Source organism: Lipophrys pholis (genome assembly GCF_963383615.2).
Source record: "Lipophrys pholis genome assembly, chromosome: 4".
Lineage (NCBI taxonomy): Eukaryota > Metazoa > Chordata > Actinopteri > Blenniiformes > Blenniidae > Lipophrys > Lipophrys pholis.
The window spans coordinates 17777892-17797802 of NC_137637.1; the positions used below are offsets into that span (position 1 = coordinate 17777892).

General features: G+C 44.6%; 1 protein-coding gene across 1 annotated transcript in view; it reads right to left on the reverse strand.

The window, feature by feature from the left end:
- The window catches only part of plxna1b (plexin A1b), a 197248-nt gene extending 184378 nt beyond the window's left edge, over positions 1–12870 (reverse strand). Inside the window, exon 1 of the mRNA XM_080461568.1 lies at positions 12752–12870. The gene's annotated coding sequence lies outside the window, so the exon portion shown is untranslated. The remainder of the gene's footprint in view (positions 1–12751) is intronic.
- Positions 12871–19911: the final 7041 nt, after the last annotated feature.

The window sequence follows — 19911 nt, forward strand, 5'->3', positions numbered from 1 at the left end:
CCGTAAAAACACTGCTGTAACTGCTTTAATGACATTGAAACGTGATAATCCTGTTAAGCACACAGAAATTTCACTAGCTCTCGTAAAACTATGCTTTAGCAGTAATCCATATAAAGACCGGAGGCCTTGAGTGCACGACAGCGACAAGGTATTTTACATATATGTGTGGGGGGGAGAAAAAAAAAGATAAAACATGGAGCGACCACATGATAATCCTGATACCTGCAGAGGAGACAATCGCTGTTTTTGTCTGTCCTTACTTCCCCTGCTCCTCCAAACCATCTGCCATTCTCATCCATTGACATTCAGGTGAGAACGGCCTCGTCTGTAGTCGGCATATCTGCATCTGTGCGAGTGTGATCAGGAGCTCAGCACTTAAAGCGCTCCGCCAAAGTCAATAGGAGGAAGACATGTGGCCCACGCTGCAATTCAGCCGCGTGCACGTATCTAATCGCACGCGGCTCAGCTCACCAACAAGTGCATCGCTTTGCGTATTCATCATCTACCTACGCGCTCCACTTATCTCCACGCCCATGCATCAATCTACCAGGACAATTATTGGTGAAATGAGACTAGAGGTAAGTGGATGAGAGGTGACCTGTGCCACCAAGCAGTCAAACCTGAACCCGACTCTCTCTCTCGCTCGCTCTCTCTTTCTCCTCGTCACCCTCCCTTCCCCTCTCTCTCTCCAGCTGTGCTCTGAATAGGCCTTTAAATCACTCGACTCGGGCCCTGTGATTGGTTGACCTCTCTGCATGATTAAACAGCCATTTTCATCACGTCCTCCATGGGAGAGTGACAGAGAGAGCCAACGGGGGAGACAGAGAGTGTAAGAGAATGGGGAAGGCAGATACACAGATAAGAGAGGTGAGAGAGCCCCGACCAAATGGGACCCCTTCACGCTCATGATGACAGACATTTGGATCAAAGGGAGGGGGGGGGGCGAGCGAAACTCCGCAGAGCATGCAGAGTGCAAGCTGGTGTGAAAAAGTACCTGAAAGAGCAGCCCCAGTGAACATAGCTGGCACATTTAAATACCGAATGGGAAGCAGAGCGAAGGGAACATATCAATCGCTTTTTATTTCCACATTTTAAATTTCCTGGTGGCTCATCCCAGATATTTGTTCCGGGTGAATATAGCATGACCTGGTTATTGACTCTTTGATGAGACTGTGACCTAAATAACTACTTGAACTTCTAGTTTCCTGTCGCTGGTTGTTGCAGATGTTCTACATTTAATTATGAGGGATTTTGATATTGCATAAAATTTGTAATGGAAGTGACTTTCATTCAGATGCCTAAGCACTCTCCAATATTCAAGAAATGTATTGTTGAGCCCCATGGTGATTGACTAATGATTACAAATTCCAGTTTGGGATTTAGAAACTATGTCATTATCCAGTAGCTTGAAGTGAGTGAAAACAATAAGGCCTTTGCAATATATGTATTAATTTGGGCTTCAATCATCATTGAAGTCAACAAATTGCCCAAAAGCACTCGGGCAGAGATCATGTCAGCGCTAACAAGATATCACAGCATCATGGTCAACATCACTTTGGCCCGAGGATGTTAATACTGATTCTCTGAAATCACCAGTGTAAGAGCGGCAGAGTTTAATTTCCTCCTCTTCCCTGAAACCAAACCTCTCGTCCGATAAAGTCGCCGCCCCCTCATAACATCTGTTTGGCTTTCAAATAAAATTAAAAAAAGCTGGCGCACCAGTGTGGCGGGGTGGCGCAAGCAACAGCAGCTGTCACAGTGTTGCGTTCAGGCCTTAATTAAAGTTTGAATCAGCTCTCAGTGTTTGTCATCCTTCTCTCTTTTTCTGCAACTCTGCTTCACTCTAAGCTCCTCTCTGCAACAGCATTATTTATTACTCTACAATGCAAGCTGCCTTGTTCCTTATCCGCGTTACCTCGTGCTGCCAAGTTCCCTCCCTCACTCTGTGGCTGTCTTATTCTTTTCCCTCAGCTGTTTCTGGCCAAGGTGCAGTTCTTTGGCATCATTTTGTTCCGATTCCTTCTATCCCGCCCTTTCACAAATCTAAACACTCAAATCTTTTATGTCGATGCCGCTTCAGGCAGACTGGGGAGATGGGCTACTTTGAAAATGTGTCTGTGCCGTGGCCAAATCTGACTGCAGCAGTGAATGCCGGGGGCAGGATAAGGTGTGCCTCTTGAATGATCTAAAAACAGCTTGTGCCGTGCTTTTGCGAACAGCCCATGTGGCAATCGGCCCAAAGTATGTCTCCACCGAAAAGTGAAAAAAAAAACCCACTATTTTCTAATGTGTTGTGACTTAATGGCGTCTTTTGTCGGCAACTTGGAACTTTATCCTTCCCGTCTGTTCAAAAAGTACTCATTGCCTTCATTCGGCGGTTTTCAAGCTACACTCATTTGGTGTTGTGTGAAGCGCCACTTGGACGAATTCTTTCTGTCATGTGTCAGAGGGCAGGGAGAGCAAGCCTGCTGGTGCACCAGAGGTCCCGTCACGCTGGTCTCAAGAGCCAAATGAGGTCGCACTCTGTTAACAATGAGAAGCTGAGAGCTGGTCAACCAGAGCATCCACATTCCTTCACATGCATTAGAAACCATTGAAAGCCATGGATCTTGGTGAGGCAGGAGGATGCTGAGAGAGAAAAAAAAAAAAAAGGAAGCAGCTCCTGCCGGCTCTCAACACGCATCAGCACTTTGCACCCGGTCACAAGTTACACACTATACTTGATTTGGAGGGCAGTGGCCCGGGGAGAGCTGAAAAGTGCTGCTGACGCATTCCTACGTGTTTGAAGGCTGCTGCGTCACATGCGTTACATTATCCTCCCCAGAAAACCCAACAGCTGAGAAAACGGTTTCACTGGGCCCCCGAGAAGCTCCTCAGAGCCTTCACCTCTCTTTACGTGGGAGCTGGCATGTGACCTAAGTGACAGCTCCCGCAGCAGGGAGAATGGGCCAGGGGTCGGAGGTCACAGAGCACAACTGGAGTCCTCGCTGGACAGCAATGTAAAGGTTCACACGTACGCAGACACTCCTCCCCCACCACGTGTTGCAGCAGCGCCTCAGACGTTCATGGCAGGCTGGGCAAAAAGCAACAAGAGACCCCCGGCAATAAAACCTTCCTGGCCCCACTCCACCTTTAAAGTAGGGATCAGTCTAACCTCTGACCTCCTCTGCCCCACCCTCCTTACATTCTGGAGACCACCTCCTCCTCCCACTGCTCTTCTTCTATTTCTGGCTACAACCAACACCCCACCCCCTTCCCGGCGGTCCACCATTGTCTGGCGGGGAGCACTTATTCTCAGAGTCCCCCTTGCTCCGCTTGTCTTCTCTCTGCAGGGGGTCGAGGAGGGAGAGACGATTTGAAAGCACCCTCGGGATTTGGGTCCTTGCAGGGTGGAGGTAACACAGGTCTGCTAAAAGAATTAGCTGGAGCAGTTACCAATGTTCTGCACAACATGCTGTCGAGTGGTTTTCCTCTTAACAAGCTATGTACGGGAGGAAAGGGAGGGAAACGGGGGTTTTATAGTCCTCAAGCACATGTTTCCACTGAGGGAGCAGAAAGGAAAACAATGTCTTTCTGGAGCTTCCCAAAAGACTTTGAAGTTAGTAACAGGGAAGTAGGTGGTTCAGGGCTGTATGAAAGTACCAGGCAGAGGCAGATCAGGAATTGTGCAAACTTATGAAAAAGAAAACATTTTAAAATTGGAATTAGGTCAATTTGCACAGATCTGCCTCTGATAATATCAGTGTAGGTGGGATTTGCATTGCTTTGCCGATGCTGAGGATAGTGTTACCGGGTAACTGTAGTCCCTGTGAATACAGAAAAGTCCCTTGTACATGTGTCTATGGTCGACATGCTATGCAGTGGCACAATGCCAACATACAATAGAGGCCAGACTCGGAGGGCTACTCATCACTTCTCCCTCTTTAACCCTTTGAGAGAGTACAAAAGAGAGTTGACAAAGAGACTGTGGAAAGAAAAGGGGGGGAGCAGGGGGCGGAGTTGCGGGACATTCTATACTGCTTCAGTGTTGTTTTCAGGGAATGTCAGCGTGCATTTTTAAGTTGACAACTCGGATTTGGCTTCACGAAAAAGTGCATGGCAACAGATTTAAGGAATCTTAACAATTTCATGGATATTAACATAACATTGTGACTAGAAAGGACCTTTAGCTACCATGGCAGTAGTGAGAACATGTTATTTATGTTCCTATTTTCTTAACAGTACCATCTCTACTTTATTTAGATATGACGTGTGAATCATTTCCCATATGTGCAGCATTTTTAACTTAACTAATAGGGTTTTATTGATGAAGCTAAAAAAAAAAAAAAGCAACCTAAAAACTTTAGAGCTGGCATCAGAACCTGACAGGTCCCACTCGGCCCCGTTACAGAAAATTGGCAACCGAGAGTTAATCGTTGGGAGGTGAGAAGTTGGGAAGAGCTCCAAAGTGATTTAGAGCTAAAGCTACTCAAAATCTTCCCTTCTTTCTGCAGCTGAAGTGGGATTGCATATCGGCTTTAAGAAGGCTAACTGGCCATTCTGTTACTGTGAAAAACCTAATGGTATTTTTTATTTTTTTTCCCCTCTTATGGATGCGTTTCTGTGGAGTGTCTGCTCAAGTTCGACGGCGCCAAAACTCACTCAACACAAACACACACCAAACTAGCCAGGAGCACCAGCCGGAGTGTAATGAAATCCAGGCACACAGGGGATAAAAACAAGTGGTAAACAAAATGAATAAATGAGCACTTATCTCCAGCTGGTGAACACACATGGTGTTACCGACGTAAGAGTGTCTAGTTTATGAACCATAATGTGTGTATCAAACAAAAGCCAGAACGTAACAAAGGGAGCCGGAAGAGAGCGTAATCTTACCTCTATCCTACACACACTTTCTTAATACCCACCGTTGCCTCGGGGGGAATATGCCACCAAATTGCTGACCTCCCTTGAGTGAGTTGCCCTTCCTTCCGCTAACATGGAGGTTACTGCTTGCTGGTCGACAACAGAGCCACATTAAAAGGTCCGGACAGGCAGCTCGCTGATTTACAGGCTAGCCCACAGCCATGCTTTCCCTGGGCAAGCGGCGCTCTTCAAAGGGCCGACTTCTATTAGTCTTATTTACAGGGATGGGGAGTAGAGACCATGTGAATTATTAAAGAGCCCCCTTGGTAAACACAACAGAAATCAGAGGAGCATGTGTATGCAGCAAAGGCAGGGCAAAGGACAAAAAAACACAAGATGTGGAAGATCCGCGGAAGGATAAGAAAAACTTAGAAATTATGAGTAGACGCAGCATTATCATTAATCACAATGGTAAATGACAATGTGCCTAAAGCCTTCCCAGTTCCATCAAGCAAAGTGCTTACATTAGGCACGAGGAGTCCTCATGCTCTCACACACATCGACGCAGCGTCCTGTGTACAGTGTGTACATCAGCAAATGCACGGCGACGGTGCGCCGCTTATCTCAATGCAAACACATGCACAGGCACACACCCACAGTGAGCTGCCTCCTCACTCACACAGTAGTTCTCATTAACAAGCCAAACATGCCTGAAGAGGCAGACAGACTCTAGTGAGCACAGTAAACAACCAGTAGGCTCCCTCGTCTAAACTCAGACCGTCTCAGCTTCGGCAGCACACCGTTTCTGACGGCGATACCGACAGGCTGCTGCAGACACAGTCCATTCAAACATGCGATTCACTCCACCTGACCCCAAAGAAACAGAAGCTCTCAGCCGCAAGGAGCAAAGACAAATGACAATCAGAATTAAAAGAGGCGCGATAAACCTTGTGCCGTGGCATGTAAAGTGATATAAACCGTGGGTAACTCTCTCATATCAAATGTGTTGGAAACCTTTGGAGAATCAATAACCTGACTTTGAACAAACAAATCATCAATGTTAAGGAATAAAATCTCAATTACAAAATAAGCAGATCTCGCATAAGCATGGTGCCGGTTTAGTGATGGAGATGAGGTGCAGAAACGTCATAATTCATTGACAAAGCATCAGTAACAGAAAGCACTGACCCAACTCAATGGATGCTGAAAAGCTATGTCACTTTAATAACCATACCCCTCGTGTCACAAGACTTTAAAGCAAGTGAAACAATTGAAACTCACCAATGTCATCTGCAAGCCCTCAGTTTTTCCCTGATCAGGAACAATGTTAAAGAGAATGAAAGTTAATATGACCGAAAGAATAACTGAACAACTGATGCCCTCGTAAAACATGCCTCAGAGACGGACTGCACACAAACGGGAAGCACAACAAGTGCATGTGAGCCGGTGGTTACACAGTAAGTGAGATGAAGTAAAATAAAAAGCATTACTCGCACTGAATTTCATCAAAACTGTCTTTTAATTTCTTTAATGAGAAAAAAGAATAATGAGCCATACTATAGCGAAACATTAAACAGCTGCATATGTCTTTACGGTAAATTGAAGATGGAGGTGATGTGTGACTGCTTCACCTTCATTCGATGCCAGCGAGGGAGCCGCAGCACTGATTTCAGGAGCACACGCAATAACCGTGAGTTATAACGACCGGGATGATTGCAGTTGAATTCTGCAGGAGCTAATCAAAAAAGGAAAGAAGCAAGTGAAAAGACACCGCCACTTTAACAGAGCGTATTGAGTGTTAGCTGCAAACCTCAGCAATAAAACTAGACAACATCACAACGATAGCGATGACAAGCAAAGGCGCTGTCTTATGTTACCGGACGGAACTGTGACTTCCTGATCGATAAAAGGCCCCTGGCTCATCTTCACAGGGAGAATCGCAACGAGAGAAGGCAATTTTTTATGTCCACACAAATTGGGAGACCCGAGCTGCCAGTCCGAGTCGCTGTCTGAGGCAAGATGGACAGAATGCTGACGAGAGCATTAGCATGCCAGGGAAGAAACCTCATCCGCTGAGGTTGTGCCCACGTGCTGCGGGGGCGGGGGGAGGGGTGGTGGGATTTCTACCCGAGGACATTGGGTCACAAGTGGAAGCAGGGTCGATGCTACATCTTGGAGACCATCGGGCAGAACCTTCAGGATGACTGTAACTCAATCCAAAGCGGCGACACGCTGAGAGCTGTGGGTCAAACGCAACTGATGACGAGGTTTCTTTGGTTTGGCCGAGCGCCCATTCCGCAAATTAAATAAGAGATTGTCAATTTAACTTGACAAGAAAAGAAATTGAAGGCAGCGCTCTCCTCGCTGAAGGAAAAGTCTGCAAAACGGTGAACAAGAGACTGTCTTCAAGCATTACTTTAGTCAATCTTGTCACTCCACTTTACATTTCAACAAAAACCAATCAACAACCTTCTGAACAAAAGAGGAGGGCATGTAAATTGTGTCCCCAGCAGGGAGAACACACTACAGTGGAGTTTATTTTCAATTTGCAGCCGGATTAACTGGCATGTTTTTGATACTGTCGAAAGCGGCAGAGATTTTTTTCTTTTCCAAGTTTGTCTTGAGTGAGTGGCCTTTTTAGTGCCTGCTTCAAAAAGCACCCCCCCCCCCCCTTCACCCAAGCAGCTGTCACTTTCAGCAGGCACTGTGGAGTAGTACAGAAGCGGGGGAGGGGTCCTTCAAAAAAAAAAAAGCGGTTAAAAGTAGGCGATAAAAATAAACTGGGAGAGAGAAGAAAATTAATTATACATAACAGACAGTTCACTTGGATGAGCACAACTGAGACAGAGAAACTAAGGCTGCTTTCCACAAAGAAAAGGGAAAAAAGAAGATATTTTTCTGGCAGAGGGCATTTCTGCTCTGCCACCACAGCGGGCACATTTATTGGACGACATCTGAAGAGAGGAATGCAACAAGGAATCTTTTTTTTTTTCTTTTTTTAAAAAAGGTCAAGGCGTCAAACAATACAGACTACGCTTTCATTTCCAATTCTCCACACGGGCTCTCACTTGCATGCGTCTACACTAATTCAGGCAGTTTCTAGGGACTCAAATAAAGCTGCGGAGCCCTGAGCGTGCTCTCTTTTCTTTACCAAATGCGATGGAGCATGAAGACAGCTTGGTCTAACTTTAAATTTGCTTGTGATTGGCAATGATGAGAGTTTATGCTGCAGGCTCACCTGCAAACTCACCCCTTGATATGATTCGTAATGCACCGACACTTTGCCGTTCAACACCGCCCACTGACTCTCAATCCCGGCTTCTTATTTGGGCCAAATGGAGGTCATTCCTATTTGAGCAGTCAGTCAAGACAGGCCCGCCAGGTATTGGCGAGTGAGTTTATTTCATATTGAGGCTTGTCGGCCGGATCGGCGTTAGCGCCATGAGAGCCGTGGGAGTGTGCGTCGGTATACAACAGGGCCTTGAGACAGAGCCCCGCTGCTGGTCTCTCTTTAGTGCGTTTTAATATCGCTGCCGCTGTGCGGCTCCTCACCTCCAGGCACCGCGCAAACCCCAGAGAGCCCGAGCAAAATACTCACAGAGAGAGAGACGGGATGGGGAGAAGCGCGGCGCGAGGTTGGAAAGGTGACGCTGAGGGAGAAAATGGGAGGAAAATCAAGGAACGAAGGAACCAGAAACCTGGAGGAAATATAAAGTGAGAAAACCGGCACAGAGCGCCTGCAACATGCCACTCCAGCTAACCTCTTTAGCAAGACTGACATAATTGAAAACTTATGTAATAAAAAACACACCATCTCTATCGGCTATGATATGAAAGGACATATTACGCTACAGCAGCACTGAGCCAAGAAAGCCCTCAATTACACTTGGGGGGGGGTTCACAGCAGGCATACGCGACACTTGTTGACACAACCTCTGTATCAGTTTGTGGGGATTCTCAGAGTAGTACATGCTTTTTCCCTGAGCAAGTTAGCGGGCTGATTAATGGACCCTTCAATGCACTCTTCATTGTCATGATTTTCTCTATGCTGGAAGCTGCGGATCTCTTTGAGCGGCCTTGACAAAAGGAATTTCCCCTCTATCTGTATGGACCATCTCAGTGTTCTCCTCTCCTTTCTGGAGGTCAGGGGGGGTTGGGTTAGAGGACCAACAGCAAGATTGGCGCATTAAGCCTCCTATTATTTCAGATTATTTGACGTTTTGGTAAAATATGATAAGTGAATAAAGAACATTTCTGATTTGACGTGTGTTCACCAGTTTGTTTCTCTCACTGAGCATTTCCTGCCGCCTGGTTAAGCCAAAAAACACTTTATTGTGCCTCTAAAACATAAACAATGATAATCAGCAGTCCCAACAGCTGTAAAGTGGAAATGATGGGACTGAAAGCAGCCAAGCAGTCTGAACAGAAAATGAAAAGACAGATGATGAAAGTGAAAGTGGGAGGAAGGCCTTACATCGCACTGGCTTAGACTCGCCTCAAGAAAGAGAGAGGGTGATGAACAGAACCAGCGTGCAACTAGACAAGGAGTGAGAGCGTAGGAGAGCAGGAAAGGGAGAGAGAGGAGATAAATGAGAAAAAACGATAAAGAGAGAGGAGGCGTGGAAGGAGTGAAGAGGCAGAAATAGACTACAGCCAGTTCCTGACAGGAAGACGGGAAGAGGGAAGGGTGCGACTGCGGGAGGAAGGACGAGGAGAGAAAAGCCTGAGTGGCAGCGCGAGTCTGGAGGCAGGAAGGAGGAGCCGGTGGCAGAAAGAGAAGGCGAGAGGAGGAAGTGCCTGAAGATGAGGTTGTTGCACAGGTTTAAAATGTCAAACAGTAAAGGGACACTGGGAGCTGGGTCTCTGCACTCCGGCATCACACAGAAAGACACACAGCACGGCTGCGGGTGTGAACACGCTCCATATATCGGCCCTCTGCATGAAGGCCATGAATCACAGCCGAGCGTACCCCGAAGAATACAGTTATGCACTCAAGGTCCATTCACGTATATAAACAATCTCCCTGACCCGGGGAAGCAATTTTCACCCCAACTGAGAAAAGTCCCACTTGAGACATCCGGAATTTAATTTACGTCCTTTGCTCCCGATTCCCTTTTTGGAAATCCTTCATCAATCGTGTCTATTCAGCTGATCGTTTTCACAGTTATTGCAACTTGCACTGTAGGCTTGGCTGGTTTTTAAACCGGATCGCCATCCTGCTGCAACACACACACACACGACTTAACCCATAGCACCACCAGGGGGGACTGGAAATCCTTTAGCAATATATCAGCCGAAATGTAAAATGTCCAAGGCCTGAGCCACACAGTGCCAAGATGTGATTCAGTTCTCACTTCAGCGTGGCCCTCCTGCTTTGTCATCCATCTACAATCTAATTAGTCCCTAAATATGCTGCTCGGTGAAAGGGCCGGAGGAATGCGACGTGGGGAGAGCCACACAAAGGCAGGACCATCGGGGTGCAAAGAGCACATGTCAGCTCGAATTCCAAAGTTTGGACATCACAGCTTTACCCTTCACGGCAGCGGGCTGACCGGACAGGGCGGACTTTGAAAATTCATGACACCGCTGGTCTATTGTGGGGCAGATCTGTATCATAATTAGGAAAGATTGAGGCAAATTGCTTGTAATTTTCGGGCTGGGTTGTCAGCTTTCATGTAAAAAATGCCATACAAGGTCACATTGTGTGAAAAACAAAAAAAAAAAAGAAAAAAATTTCAGAGGACCTCAGCTGTGCGTCGGGGGAAAGGTGGGAACTTTTTGAGAGCAGGAGGGGATAATCACCAAGGTGAGACCTGCGCCTGTCACAGCTTCCTCTTCTGATGAGAAGAGCTCGGTTGTTTGGGCTTGACACACACACACATCATTATGGCCTCATTATCATGTCACTAACTATGTACTGTAGATAGTACTGTAGATAGGTTTCTCCCCCACAGGAGCAATACGAAACGTTCCATGATACCGTGCCAGCTGCGTGTTACAAAGATGTGATTTTACAAGACGGTGAATAAAGAAGCTCATTGTGACGTTGGCTTACATTGTCGCCACTCCCCGCTGTCAGCGACACACTCGTGCAAGCAACACTTGTTTTGACTAAAGTTGTAAGGTGAACTTGTGACTGGCGGTGTGGTTGTCAACCGTGCCTGAGGACCGTGTGTCCTCATGAACGGACACTTGCGTCACGGTTCAAATCCCAAATCATTTACATGCGAATGCGGGTCATTTCATTCAACTGTCAATAAGGAGCCATGCGTTGACCTAACCGGTGCAAAACTGGGTCACGTCACATATGATGAAGAATCATCACCATGTCACATGAAGCCAGCGTCCTCCAGGGCATGCACAATGAATAAAACAAACAAGTCACTGCCGTAAGATTTGTATCACCTGTCTTGGTTACACACTGTAGGGCTGTTGCATCAATAATCAAGCAACACTGCATGTGAATTCGGTCACTGGGCTCTAGTCTAGTTCTCACTAACCCTCCTTTTTTTTTCTTTTTTTTCCCCCCTCCTCCCCTTAAAAAGGTTAAAATTCTGCCTAAACCCTTGTTTCTCTATTATGAGTCATGAATGCGTGCTTAAAACGAGCTGCAAATGAATTCACGCAGCGTGCGGGGTCGGGGAGGGGAGGCCAATTTAGTTAACTGGGATTTGATAAAAAAAAAAAAAAAAATTATAACTGAGGAGAATCCGATAGAAGCAATGAGAGCATTTCCAATAGCTGACAACCACTGCGCACTCCACACACCCACAGACAGCCCTCTCACCACTCCATCCCCAGCTCCGAAAAGGGAGGGAGGTGAGGGGGTGGGTGGGGGGGGGGGGGATTCAATTGCTGTCGAATAACAAAGCTTACAAATTGCCTCTCATTCGTTAGCAGATTAGCCCTCCTTTCAGAGGCACACCGACGCAATTTCTAATTATTCCAAAGCTAATAGAGGGAATCGATTTTTAAGGCGCGCGCCTGGAGAGATCGGACACAACTCCTCCCTGAGGTCCGTTTAGGAGGGAGAGGGCAGCAAGATGCGGTCGGATATGACAGAACAAACATGCATATGTTTAATGCGGAGATGCACAGTTTCACCCGCCCCATGGACACAGTTATCCGGGCGAGAGGGAGAGTCATGCCCGAGAATACCTGTAATTATGCACGGTGGTGGAGGTGGTGGCGTCCCTCCTCTGAGGCGATGCAACAGCCATGTACGCAGCTGATAGCCAGCCTCCCCGTTACCAAACACCAGCCCCCAAAAAAAGTATCTTTATTTAATTCTGCAACCCAGTCAAGCCTCCCTATAAAAAAAAATAAAAATAAAATATAAACTCGCACACTGCACCAAACCCGCGCGTACACGCACGAGTATAAAAAACGCAAGGATAGTTTCAAGGCTTTCACCGTGTCACGCCAGGTGTGACAGAGAAGTAACTGCATGGAAAGTCCGTATGGAGATGACAGGAGGAGCGCCGGGGATCACGCTCCATGGTGCGCTCTGACATGTCCGCAGTTTTAACAGTTTGGTGCGGATCAATCCGACTGGTGGTCACACCGGGGCGCACATTCAACACAGCGCTCACAGGAACACTCTCCAGCTTGCAGAAACACACACACACACACACACACACATACACACCTAAACAAGTGGGGACCAGTGTGTCTCCACACGCCTCGTTTCTCCCGGGGACAGTTTCCACAAGCGCAGCCTGTAGAAACTCACGCAAGGCGCGCAAAGCGTCTCGTGCCAAGCCGCGCGAGGAGCCACGGCCACGGAGCGAGAAAACAGCACGACAGGGGAAAAACTCGCCACTCGGAGGGAGCTCAGGATTCCCAACACAAACCCGGCTCCGCGCGCACTGAAAGAGCCTCACGCCGGAGTTTTCCTGCTACTTACAGATTCATGTGATCCTCCGGCTTCATATCCTCGCCATGGTTTTAAATTCCAAAACTTGGGGACATTTCCACGCTGGTCACGGAGTGGCGGTGCTCTCTCTCCGGCGGCTCCCTGCGTGTGAATGGAGAGGAGAGAAGAGGAATGCAGCTCCGGCTCGAGGAGGAGGAGGAGGAGGATGAGGAGGAGGCGCTCCGAGGGTGCAGTACCGTCTCTGCCCCATAGAGGGCTTCCACAGCCTGACAATGTAGCGCAGGGGCGTCAAATAATTCTATTTCATGGGCCGCCATATATATATATACATATATATATATATATATATATATATATATATATATATATATATATATATATATATATATATATATATATATATATATATATATATTATGATTTAAATTTGCAAAGAGAAATTGGTGCATTTTCAAGCTTTTGTCACTTTAATAATCCCACCTGAAACATAGCACTATTAAATGTCAAAAAAATGTGTTGTTTTAGGTCTTTAAACTTTGTTGCAGTTCAAAATGCAGCCAATAAATTGACTTTGTGCAGATAGATCTGAAACCCTTTCTGCAATAGTTTTTGTTCGGACTCATGATGGCTACACACTGCTGCATGCCTTAAAATCTGTGGCCCTGTGCAGTACACTGTCCCTATAATGACAGGGGATTTTTCATCATTGAGATCCAGCCATTTTCAACATGAAGTATCAAATGAAAATGTACTTCAAAGCTGCAGCTCCATTCTGTCCTTGTGCTTTAAGCCACCTAAGCCTCTGCCATGTTATTTTATACTTCACCGAGCAATAGTCATGTTCTTTCAACCATTTCCTAACGGTGTAAAAACTCCAACGATGGCCGACTGACTCCACCACACAGCCACCATCCACAACCAATGGAAATGCAGGTGAGCATGACGCTCTTTGTGACAGCTCTATTTGCAGAATTAGCATCCAGAGTTGACCTCTTTTCTCACATCTCAACTGCATCAACAATCTCACTCTCCTCCTCTTATTAGTTTTTTTTTTTCTCCATCCATGCCACAACACCAAGGGTTTATTTATAACCACATCTATTCAAGTTTATTTATTTGATTTATTTATTAACAGGATAACCCCTTGAGATGAAACATCTCGTTTTGTGAGGGGGTCCTACAACAAGCAACTCAAAACAATAAAAAGAAAACATAGAAAGCACACAACACGAGTGTCAGGTAAGATGTAAGACTAAAATCATATACTGTGTCAAAGCCACAATGTGGGACGAACTTTGACACTTATCAAGAATCTGAAGCCTGCATGTTAATCTTTTTTTTTTTTTTTTCCACAAATTTATCCTCACAATATGCTAATACTACTTTTCTAGTACTATGAGATTTTATATCTTTTAAAGCAAAATCCCGAGTGACGGAACCACAAACAGCTGCTACTTTTATTTAAAAAATTGAAGTTCAATGCAAAATCGTCCCGCATGCCAGAATGGAACATCTGGTGGGCCAATTTTGGCCCACTGGCCATATGTTTACGACCCCTGGTGTAGAGTATGTTGAATTTTACATGACATGAATATTTTAAGATGAGTTTTCACACTTTTACTGGGTGTTTTACTTTGTAGTGTATTTTGTATATTTCTCATTAATAACATAATACGCTGTATTTTACAAATAGACAACAGGCACGCTCACTTACTCTACACATCACTTAAGATGCAATAACCTTAACCTCTCTTGGTTGTGATTTTCTCTATTTATTCTTAAATCTATTTTTTTTCACACCTTTTGCAGTACCAAACTGATTTTACACCACTGCGTTCATGAACAATTCAGATGCTGCTGATTCTCCGATTTCATCCTAACAGATAGAGTGCAACTAAAATATGTGCAGGAGGAGGGCTGAAACATTCAGGAAGGATTTCCTATTAAGATTATTTAATCTCATTTTAATACAATTAGTGCTACATAAAACTACAAATATTGAATCAATCATGGTTATAGGACTTTTCTGCGATTAACGAGTGGATCACATATTCATAGCACCTCTCAGTTGTGATAAACAACCAGACATGTCTTGATAATAAACATCAAATCCAAATATTAGAGGAAACTAATAACCATTTTGGTCACTGTTTTGTTTTTCATTGTTATTCATTTTCGTTCTGTATTTTATGTATAACACCACTCAACAAGCTGAGCAAGGAGAAAACATTTTCCCAACTTTTTGTAGAAAAATCTACAAACAAAAATCTGACTGGGACATGCTGGAGTGTTAATAAACCACATCATGCCTTATTCTTTGTAAGCTTTCAATGAAAAAAAACTAGAAATTACTGTAGCTTAAAACTGAGGTTTATCTTAATGAAATATACAATATAGAACCAAATATAATGTAAATTAAATTATGTGAACTTGAGATCATAAAATATGCCCATAGTACATAATAAGTGTAACAGGCACGACGGTTACAGGTTTGATATAAAGATGGATGTGACTTTTGACAGTGAAAGCCTCTATAGGCTCTGTATAGTCCAGGTTTCCTCTTTGGATCCATACTTCCATCTTCTATACTGCTATATCCATGTCAGGGTCCCAGCATGCTGGAACCACACACATGCACGCACATACGCACATGGGCTATTCAAGACGGCCTTCGATTTCACACATGCATGAGGAGAACCTACAAACTCCTCACAAATGACTGTAGGAAATGTGTGCACGTTTGGCGTCAGTCAGTAACTGCTGATAAAGTATAGCTGTTTTAAGCTGTTATAAGCTCTTATATAAGGTGTGTGTGTGTGTGTGTGGGGGGGGGGGGGGGGGGGGGGGGGGGGGGGTCACAGCATTGAAATATCCCACCTCTCACACAAACTGAAACGAAACAAAATGTGGAGGATAAAGGTAGCATTTCTCTTCCACAGGAGCAAGGGGAAAACCTTGGCTGCATTGTTTGAGGACTACGCGGTGGTGACCATGGGACAGGGCACAGGGGGACAATAAATATTTGCTGAACAGCTGACAATATTAGTGGAGCCCTGACCAGCCCAGTTTAGCCTCAGTGTGGTGCAGGACATCTGCAGGTGACATCCACAGCAGAAAATATCTGAGCCAGATTTACAGTGAACGGTCTTCAAATTAGAGCATACCCTGGAGATGACGGGAGACAGGTTTGGTCGTGAGTTTCACAAAACAAAGCGGACTTCCTAATTAAATGAAGAGGCCCGGGGCTTGCCTGTCGCCTCCTATCAGCTGACACGTTCACACAGACTAACACGCAGCGAGTGACACTCAGATGACAGATTTTCGATACAAGCTGTGCCTGTAAGGTTCTGCAGACAACTTCGACTTCTTACTTCTTTCCTATGATATGCAAACACAAGACAGTTAAAGTCACTTTCAAAGCTGAATTTCAACATTCATCACAGAGTCAGTGAATATTCAGAGCTTGGAGAAAGTGTGTTTTGGGCACCGCTCCACGATGCCTCTGCCATAAGGAAGCTTGTGGGATAACTGAGTTAATACAAACAGGCAGCTCGGGTTACCAATTGCACTCAGGAGAGCAGAGAGCAAGATCTGGCACTAACCGCACCACCTGGCCCCATGTGCTCAGTGTGTGTGTGTGTGTGTGTGTGTGTTTTTGATTGAGAAACATAAAGACATTTGTGTGTTTCATGAGAATAAAAGAGCAGGTGAATTTGAGCATTTGCCAAAATAAAATAAAAAGATTTCCCCTCAAGTTCTCACACCGCCCAGCTTTCAGTTGTTTCCAAAAGCTTGCTGACTGCTTTTAGAAACGGCTGGTTTGGCCAAAGTAATACTGGGAGATTAGCCTTAGTTATCATGTGAAAGGCCCGTGGACAAAGCCATTCTCTATCTCCCTCTAAAACACTCACACATTGATAAGTTCGGAGGGAGTGTGGTTCAAGTCAGCCAGACCCGTGTTCGGGCCCAGCTTGAAACTCTCAGAGGAAAATGTTTTATTGGGTATGAAATGCAACATAAACCTTCACAAACAAGGATCAAAGCAATAACTTTTTTTATTTCTTTTACACAGATGGCTGCTGGGTCATACCTGGATAACATTTCCGTGAGCTAATTAATTGTTATTTTTATCACACGCGATAACAGTTGCTACTATTTCACTAAACTCCCTTTTAGTGGAGGAGCACCTCATTAACCCTGAACGAACTCAGTACGTCTGACAGCATTATAAAAGATGTCTGTCTACAACATTATGTTTCGGCTGTATCTGCAGTTTGTGGAAGTAAGTTGGATAAAGTGTGACAGAAGACTGACGCCCCTCGTGTCTTCGCAATCGCACAGTTGTGAGTTCAATCCACCATCTCACACGATTTACCTTAGATTGATCCCAATGGAGGTCAAGCACCCTGCATGGCAGTTTTCGCCATTGGTGTGTGAATGGGTAAACGTGTCCAACAGTGTGAAGCGCTTTGAGACTGCTGAAGCAGTTGAAAATGTGTTATATATTTGAAGTCCATTCATCATGTATCCACGGTGCAGCATTACGGGAACGTCAGCTTACTTTCATAAGAACTGTCGACTGCAGCGTGCACGCTGGCGGTCTCTCTCAGTGGATTTGTTACTGCTTCTTTTCACACTTCCTAAATGAGTTTTGTCAAGCAATCGATATCATTCATCCATTGTGCAAAACAATGTAACTTTAGCAGAACTTGATGAGTTCACTCATTTGTCGCTAATAATCGTAGTCAAGTCATTTCAGTGACTTGCACGGCACTTATCTGTATCGTCAAACTGAAGATATATCTTTCAAATGTTCGAACAAAGAAGCTTGTCCCTCTTTGCGCCTTCTGCTAAAAGTGGTTTTGTATACAGTTCTCTGATGTTTCATGGTGAAATGAGCCAGATTAATCTTGGTAGTAAAGATCTGCCTCGACAGTGCACACAGGCTGCGCAGCTTCAGCTGAAAACACTGAGAATATTAAATGAATTTACACGTGGCTGTTTATCGCTTTGTTGCTTTGTTGGTCTCTATTTGCTTTTTTTCGCAATTCATACACTATTTAATGGACCGGTGTTTTTGCGAGAAGAACAAACATCTTAAGTGAGCAGAGAGATAAAATCACTGACTGAAGGCGAAGTGAAGGGAGCCTCGGTCGTCCTTGGAAATGCACACAAACAATACAGTAACCTCCTTTCATGCACCTAACGTGTTGTCCTGTGCAAGCATACAACTGTTTGAATTATTACTGAGCACACACACACACACAATGCAAAATGCCATATAAAACGATGGGGGAAAAGGGGGGATATTTAAAATCCCTGAAAAAACAACAACTGGGCCTTTAATTCTGAGAACCTGAGAGGTCTTCAATGCTTCCTCTTGACCAGTCGTCAATGCCGCCTCTTTCACTGCCCATGAAACGGGATCCTTTATATCATAAAGCCAAAAAAACACCTGATCTCGGCCAATTAGGTGAAACTAATCAGATTTGAGCCAGCGGGTGGAGTGCACGTTCGGTGGCCTTGTAACCTGAGGTGGCACAGCTCGAGCTAAACAAGTAATGAGCCATTAATTGGCTAACAACAAGATGGCTGCCTGCCGGGTAGCAGAGTTACAGGATATCATCTGGCCAAAGCTGTCTGATCTGTTTGTACCGTCACTTCAATCCCAATTCACCTCAGCCATCGTGGACCCACGCCATCTGTGCCCGCCACCGCACCGTCAGGACACACAGAAACTTTCTGGATCCATTTTTTTAGTTTGGTACTGAACACACAACAAGAACAAAATCCTAAATCTCACAGACTGACAATATGTTTGCTCTATTTTGGTGAGTGCTTGATAGACGGGAATGCTTCTTTGCTCTGTACACTGCCACCACAATGCAGACGGACTCAGCGGGAAAGACAATGGATGGATGGATGGATGGATGGATGGACAAAACTGCTTAAAATCTTGTACCACAATTGGTGGAGTTCGAAGAAAATATTCCATTATTATAATAATTTCAAACAACGTATGACATTCACAAAATATACAGAGTAAATGGGAGCATTCATTACAAATACTTTCTATATCTTATTTCCATTTTCAAACACATTTTCAGAAACCTACATCAACCATCTCTCTTGCAGGTTAAACCTTTGTCGTCTCTTCAGTTTTTTCAAAGCACATGAAGGTTTATAGGCTTTAGATGTTAGATATTTATGTTAAATATGACAAAAGATTACATTTGCATAAATCACACAACCATATCTGAGCATATGGGCTCATTAGGTAAGACAATAGTCTAACTGCCACATAAGAAGACATCCAGGAAGTCATCAGAGGAGCGAGTAACCTGGAGTTGGTGGAGGTTGAAGCGTTTATGCATCTCAACACTATGCATATGCTACATGTTTGAAATAGTAATGTCTTAAGTAAAGCAATATGAGTTAAGAATATTTCCACCTTAATTATTCATTTAGAGTGCATTTCAGTTGTGGGAGGCCTTAAGAGACTCTGGAGGCTTGTTCTTTAAATTGCTGCAACCTTATAGGCTGGCTCCTTGGCCATGATTTAATGTGCATCTTTTCATAGACCTCAGTTATCAATTAACTGTAAGTGTACACCACTGGGAATATCCTCAGTCATGTCTGCCACATTAACATCCATTAGAAGTGAATCACCTGTCTGTGCTAGAGCTCCTCATCTGCTGAATGTTTTCCTCTGGGCTGCAATCTGTCATAGTGAGGGATAACGACTGGTTGGATAATAATTCCGAACTAATTTGAGGTGCTCACAAATCTCAAACTTAAGACTCGGGTTCCCTGAATGCGAAGTAACACTGAAAACGGATTCCTATTGTCTGTGGGTCTAGAAAGCAGCAACACCAAGAAAAAAATACAGCGAATTTGCAATGAATATTTGGAGATTATTGTCATAAATGTTTTTAATGCTAGATTTTATGAATTGACTATTATATAAGTGGGAAATAATGAAATTTAAAAAAACAAAACAAAAGAAACATACCGCATTCTTTTTTTGTCAATTAGTCGCATCATTTCGGTAATGTACCTAATTGATATCGAGGATAGTCATGATTTGATGTTACAGAAATGTGTGCACATGATCAGAGACTTGTTGTACCAGAAAATCACATTTTACAAGGCACTGCACCTCATACACGACACCATTAATCTTCCAGGTG